The sequence below is a fragment of the Neofelis nebulosa genome, chromosome 9, assembly GCF_028018385.1.
Source record: "Neofelis nebulosa isolate mNeoNeb1 chromosome 9, mNeoNeb1.pri, whole genome shotgun sequence".
Taxonomy (NCBI): Eukaryota; Metazoa; Chordata; class Mammalia; order Carnivora; family Felidae; genus Neofelis; species Neofelis nebulosa.
In genome coordinates, this window is record NC_080790.1 from 2,729,007 (window position 1) to 2,736,391 (window position 7,385).

At 41.8% G+C, this 7,385-nt stretch overlaps 1 pseudogene; it reads left to right on the forward strand.

The window, feature by feature from the left end:
• The first annotated feature begins 701 nt into the window (after nt 1-701).
• On the forward strand, nt 702-884 carry LOC131486472 (U6atac minor spliceosomal RNA; annotated as a pseudogene).
• The last annotated feature ends 6,501 nt before the right edge of the window (nt 885-7,385 follow it).

Sequence of the window (7,385 nt, forward strand, 5' to 3'; positions counted from 1 at the left end):
GAATTGTGACACCGCAAAGGCCACCATTTCAATAGAATAAATGCTGCTAGAAAACTTGGTTGTTTGGGGGCACCTGGGTGGCTCAGTCGGTCAAGCATCCGACTTTTGATTTCCCCTCGGGTTGTAATCTCACAGTTCGTAAGTTCCAGCCCCACGTTGGGCTCTGTGCTGACAGCGCGGAGCCTGCTTGAGATTCTCTCTCTCTCTCCCTCTCTCTCTCTCTGCCCCTCCCCTGCTGGTGTTATCTCTGTCTCTCTCAAAATAAATAAATAAACTTTAAAAAGTTGGTCATTTACATGTGTCAAGAAAGTGAGGATTCATGACCTGAAAAAGAAAGAAAAGAAAGTCCATGTAAATATCAAGCAGAGTGAGTTGTGCATTTGCAGTTATTTCTTAGGAGTTTGTTCTGAGGAAATTATCCACGCTCTCTAGAACTCGCGCTTCTTCCTCTCAGGTGAGGCTAATCGGACCAGCACCCCTGTTTTATTGGGAGGATTATGTTAGATACAAGAGAATCTACGTGTTCAGTGCCCGCGACAGCAAAAGCCCGCAGCCCATATCAGTTTTCCATCCTTCTCTTTCAAATTCCATATTTCCATCTCCAGATGTGAAACTGGGCAGAGGCCATCAGTTAGAGGGTACTTTTGGTTTACACAGGTAGATTTCTAAGAACTTTTCTTAGTAAAAAAATAAAGTTTCTTGTGTTGTATGAAAGGAGAGTGGGTTAGCACTCCCCTTGCCAAGGATGGGAGAGATCCCTCCCGCAACCCCCCCCCCCACCAATCCCCCCCCCTTCATCCCCCACCCCCTGCCCCCACCTGACTGCATGCATATGATCAAGGCACTGCCACCTCATGGTGGCTTCTAACTAATCACCTTTTGCTACTGTTCTAGTGTGGGGACAGATGGCAGGTACGCTTGGGGTGAGTACAGCATACAGTATAGACCAATTACATCACTATGTTGTACACCAGAAATGAATATAACGTTGTGTGCCGACTCTACTAAAAAACGAGTTTCCTTCCCATCTGGATGTCAGTTGGGCAAATCTCAAATGTACAGAAGCATAGCTTTCTTAAATAGTACTTAGTTATCGTTGAACTTACACCTGGAACATTCCAAGGGATAGTTCTCACATGCTTTGATCTTTTCCTGTATTTGGATTTTAGTGTGGGAAAATTTGCCTGCAGGATTCCTTTTTGCCTCCAAGTGGGGATTGACCACCCAATACGTTAAACCCCACACGCCAGAAACCAACCAACCAAAGAAACAAAAAAAGAGTATTCTTAATATAGCAGAGAATAATATTGCAGTGAGAAATTGTGGGGCTGGATTTGTGGTTCCAGATGACAAATGTGGGTCAATTTTGACTTTCCAGACCTAGCTGGATAACTCTCCACTACCAGTGGCCTCTTGTAAAAGCTTCAGATGAATGTGTATCGATGAATATGGCTGAGTTGTGTTAGCATGCAAATCTCTTTATGCATCAGTTTATAAAATTTCGGTACCACAGTTCTGGAATTTTCTTCCTCTCTTAAAGTAGAAAAATGAACTGATACCTCCGAATGAACTGCTTTTATTTAGAGATAAATAACACATGGTTTATCCTTTAATTGGAAATTTATCAATAGAGTTGGTTATTATCATTCCGGGATTCTGGTTTAGTTACCATAAGACTGTGTTCAGTCTATGTTGCTACATAAGATAATAATAAAAGAGTATAATGGCTTAAAAAAAAAGGGATCTTTATTGCATACTTTGTTGAAATTCGGTATTTTAAAAAGCCTGTAAAGCCATGAGGCTGTAGGAAATTATTTGTTCTCTGCCGATGTGTGATGTGTGTGGAGGTAATTTCTGACTCTGATAGGGACCCGCACAGAATGACCATCGATGCTACTTGGGACTGTGGTTTTCATTAGCCTGGTCTTTGTGTGAGTTTATTTTCACCAAGGAAATAAGTTCCCCCCACCGTCATGGTAACTGACCACTCTTCAGGCTTTATTAGGCTTTCCCTTTATAAACCGAGGTCCAAATATGTAGCTCTAAGCAGCTATCAATGCTAACCATGTCTAGCTCGACTGAAATGCTGAGCTCGTAGTCAAAACTTTTGGGGAAGTAAAATTTTGAAGCTTCTGTGCAGACCTTGCTAGATACTAACTTTGGTCTTAAGAAGGCACCATGTGAAGCATTAAGCAACATTTAACACATGTGTATCGACTTATTATACGATGATTTTTGAAATTATCCATCTAAAAATTATTTTAAGGGTATTTCTCCTTTTTTTTTTGCCTTCTCTCATGTATTTATAGAAGAGTTATTAGTCCATCCCATACGGGGGGGATTTCTACCCCCGATTTCATTTTCATCCCAGCTCTGTGAAATAGAGGGTGTCACTGGCCATTGTTGTTGGTACCTTGTGTTTTGCAAATGAGGAACCAAAGATTGAACGAAGTATTCGGCTCACGATTCCCCAAATAGTAAGTGTTGAGTGAATAGAGTGTAAGAAAAACAAACAAACAAAAAACTCTCAGAAAAAATTTGTGGGGGGTTCTTAATGATTCAGAGAATGTGATGCTCTGGTGATTACTAAAACAGTGAAAGAAAAGGAGGAGAGAAGGAGAAAGAAGGAAAGAAAAGAAAAGAAAGGAAAGGAAAGGAAAGGAAAGGAAAGGAAAGGAAAGGAAAGGAAAGGAAAAAAGAAAAGAAGAAAAGAAAAAGGAAAAAAAATATTTGAGAAGCTGTTGATAGGGAGGGATAGCACTACATAGATTAAATCCTGCCAGGCTTGAGTTTCCCATTTTGTTACAAAATTGTTGCCTGATTACAAATTCTGAGATGAGAAAGGAGTTTGAAAGAGACACCATTTTCATTTTCCTTCCTTCCTAAAAGACGTAACAGGTGCCATACTGACTGCATTGTTTTTCTCACATCGGAACATTTTCATTTTATTTTCCTTCTTTTCCCTTTTGGTTTGTTCACTTGTCACAAGGAAAATTTCACTGAAATACTTGAATTTTCCTAATAGTCTGTGATGATTACCTTAGAGCACTAGAAGCAGTACAGAATACCCAGGTGTGCCGTCTAGGGAGGCGAGTGCTTCGTCCTGACTCATCAGCGGCAGCCTGTCTTCTTGAAGACCAGGTAGGGTTGACAAGCTACAGAAAGATACTGATGGGAGCCTTGCAAATATTTCATTATTTTCTCATGGGGCACCAGGAGCCACATTTTCATTGTGCTTTCTAAACAGACCTTCCTCCCTCCCTTCCTTCCTCCCTCCCTCCTTTCCTTCCTTCCTTCCTTCTCACCTTCCCTCCTTCCCTCCCTCCTTCCTCCCTCCCCCTCTCTCCCTCCCTCCTTCCTTCCTTCCTTCCTCACCCCTCTCCCCTTCCTCCCTCCTCCTTCCTTCCTTCCTTCCTTCCTTCCTTCCTTCCTTCCTTCCTTCCTTCCTTCTTTCCTTCCTTCCTTCCTTCCTTCCTTCCTTCCTTCCTTCCTTCCTTCCTAAATCTGCACTTGCATTGCAAAACAATAGAAGTTTTTGCCATGAAAAGAAATATCCACTTTGAAGCGAGACTATGCAGGAGTTGCCTACAGCATGCAGCCTCCGGCAAAGCACTTAGCATTTTGAACCTCAGTCTCCCATACGTGGAAGGGAGATAATATTATCCACTCTCAAATTTCTTATAAAGACGGTGTGATACAGCATGTGCATGGATCTGTTACAGTGCTTGGGACACTAAACACTAAATGCTGTTTTCATTTCTTTCTCAATATCATTTTATTACTTGTCTCCGACAAAGCATTTTATTTTGACATAAACACACCAATTTTAAAGTATGAGCCTGTGATCACAGTCTGAAGCAAAAGTGTCAATGCTTTTCAACCAAGTTAAGTTTATTAAGTAAAAAAAGCCTATTATTTTCAGGGTGCCGTATCTGGTGCAATGGGGGATGAAGTCAAGTGAAGCATGACCTTTGTTCCTAAGGTATATACTGTCTAATTGAATCTTGAGGAAAAAGTTAAAAAATTACTGGGTTAGCTGGTAGGGTGGATCTTACATAATGGTGAATAATCTAGATGGTAAAGAGTGGCTTGAATTATTAAAGCAATGGTCAGAGATGTAAGGACTTCCACAGAAAGTACTGCGGTTCTAAGGGTTATCAGGGACATTCATACGATGCCAACTAAAATAAATATATTGATGAATTAAAGACAGAGCAAGATAAATATAGATATCCCTCAGTTTAATTATGGACTAGAATCTGGCAGCAAAATTTAAAGGGTATTTTTTTCTTTTGGGATCTCAGATGTTCTTCTCATAGAATCAGCATTAATAATGTCAGGAGTCGGGGCGCCTGGGTGGCTCAGTCGGTTGAGTGGCCGACTTTGGCTCAGGGCACGATCTCGCGGTCCGTGAGTTCGAGCCCCGCGTCGGGCTCTGTGCTGACAGCTCGGGGCCTGGAGCCTGTTTCGGATTCTGTGTCTCCCTCTCTCTCTGCCCCTCCCCCGTTCATGCTCTGTCTCTCTCTGTCTCAAAAATAAATAAACATTAAAAAAATTAAAAAAAAATAATGTCAGGAGCCTTCAAGAACACAGTAGGACTCATGGAATGTACAATACATGGTGGTCATTAAAAAGTGAAAGTTGAATCCGAGACTAAACCTGAAACGATGCGTCTGAGCATAATTAAATGCCAGCTAAAATTAGCTGAGAATGAAAAAAATTCCTCTAACAAAACAGTGTGAAAATTATTACAGATAACTGAAGAGGTAGATAACTTTGAAAGTTAGAACTCATTTCTCACAATTAACTTAGAAGTGTAGAAATAGATCTTTGATAATTGGCGTGACAAGAGAAATAATTTATTAACATGTAGAAGAGAGTCCCGGGCTTATAGAAAAGGGAAGGTTAATTACTATGGCAGGAGTCGGCTGATGCTACGTCCCATTCTTTACTTTACGGATCAGTTGCTTTCTTAAACGATTTCCTGTATGGTTTGGAGGAGGAAATAATTGTCCTGACTCTAAGCCTCAACCACCTTTGCGACAGCATTTTTGTTTTAAGCTTATGATCCAGTCTTTACAGAAATGGTTCTTTTCTTAAGCCACTGTTCTAATGTGCCAGTATGGGGTAAGCAAAGCTATGCTGATTTACCCATGCTGCAAACATCATTTTAGCACCTGGGTGCTTGCTGGTAAAAATTACTCTCTCCTTCTGAAGATTATCACGATAGTCTTGGCTATGAGCATAACTAGTGAATATTCTCAGTGTACCTTCCTTGACATCCTCCACCATTAGCGGATTATCGTTGGGTCCTGTCCTGCCTCACCATGCAGAAAAACAAAAACAAAAACAAAAACAAAACTAGTCAAAGGTAACACCAGACAGGAAGGGTTTCCTTAAGCGGCAAATGGTTAAAATACCATCGTCATCTCCAATTGTTTTTGTGACTTTAAGTTATTTTTCTGTGCGTGACCACAGCTTTACGAAACGCTGGCTAGAGTTTCTAATAATTCCATTACTCAGATGCCCGACAGGTAAGACAAGAAGTGGTCTACTGGTGTCTCCAGATACTTAATATGCAATTGTCACTCTTGTTAGGAATCCACGATAAATACCACTATGTTGCCGCAAACCGAGAAAGAGATCCCAATATTGACTGTGTCCCATATTTTCATTACACCCTCTGCCGAGTGCTTTCTTTGGCTTCTGTGATTTCACTCTGTTCGCCAGAACAGTGGGGGACCTCCCACTTACCTGTTCTACATTACATTGGCTTCTTGCAAATTGTATACTTTTCCATTCATTCATCGAGGTTGTACAATTCATGTCTTACACACCTTAGATCCACAGTATCATTTAGATACTCTTTTTGAATGGAATCTATGTGGTAACAACTTAGTGTCTATTATGTCTCTGCTTCATCTTTTGCCATATTTTTGAACATACTGTGCCCAGTTCTTCCGTTTCATTAATTCCTGTACCTGGATCATGCTGGGGTCTGTTTCTTTTGTAGTTTCCTTTCTCGTTCTTATTTATCGTATAGTCTTTCCTCTTTGTGTGCTCAGTCAATTTTAGTTATGTTCTGGACAATGTGTTAAAGACCTAGGGAGAGTGGTGATGCTTGTCTTACAAAGACTTTCTAATTTGATGTCTTGCTAGGGCAGCATGTCTATTTTCAAAGGAGTTCCAAGTTCTTGCCTGGTTTCTCTGTCCTCCGGAAATGGCCTCTCCCAGGAGCCAAACCTGAATCCCCTTCACCTGGATATCTGCAATCCATAGGTGCCCCGTGTCAGTCTCTGTTGTTGATCTTTGGTGTTAATTTGCCCCTCTAGGGGGCCTCCCTCATGCATGTTTTCTTTTCAGGACTGTTCTCCTGGGATGTCAAGGAGTCCCCAGCACTGTGAGGGAGCAGGAAATTCTGAGTTTCAGAACCTCTCACCGGGCCGTTTATCCCGCACACAGAGTCAGGATTCTGTGAATGTCTTTAGTGAGAACCAGATGAATATTTGAGGCCTTCTAGTTTGTTGTTCTGGACTTGGAACTGTTCATTGGTTTCTCTCTCCACCGAGGCTAGACTCCTGTCTGGGCCCAACCCGAGCCCATGCTCAAAACTGGCGGATGTCTTCCCGAGAAAAGAGCTGGCTGTCATGAGCTCATCTGTGAATGGGCCTCCCATCCTGGAAATTTTAGCCCATCAATTCCTTGTTGTTTTCATAGACCTCTAAGTGTCTTGAAATCGTTATTTTGTAAACCATAATGTATTACCTTTTTCTGTATTGGTGGGACTGTTTGCCTACTTGGGCCTGTGACATCCAACAAGAAAGCATGCATTCCGTCCAAGTCCTTATGTTTAAGTGAGATGTAAAAAAAAAAAAAAAAAAAAAAAAAAAATCACTCAGAGAGAAATGACCAGGGAGCAGAAGGGGTTCATTTGAGACTGTTTAAGAACTGCCTGTAGGCAGCAGAGATGTTGGCTGTGAGGAGAGGTAATCCAGGAACTGTGAATGCCCGCTTGCCAACAGTAGAAAGGTTTCCATGTGGCAGACAGGTTTGACTTTTGTGTGGGTTTTGCTTCGGATGGTTAGAAGATGCTAGAAGGAGACAGACTTGAGATCTAAGATCTCAGGTCTATGAGGAATCTCAGACTTCTGAGAAAACAAAATGCAGCATCTCTGGGCAGGATACATTTTCTCTTGTTGGAGTTGTGCACGCAGTTTGGGGGGTTTTGCGGTGAGCGCTTAGAGGATAGTGGTGTTGGACTCTAATGGGTCCTCCCGATCTTGCGGTTCTGGGAGTTTCTTCCGTATCCTCTCCCAGCACCATAGTTACCTTGTGTTTTCATGGCAGGAATGACGGTTGGCGCACACTTCGCCTGGGATACAGGA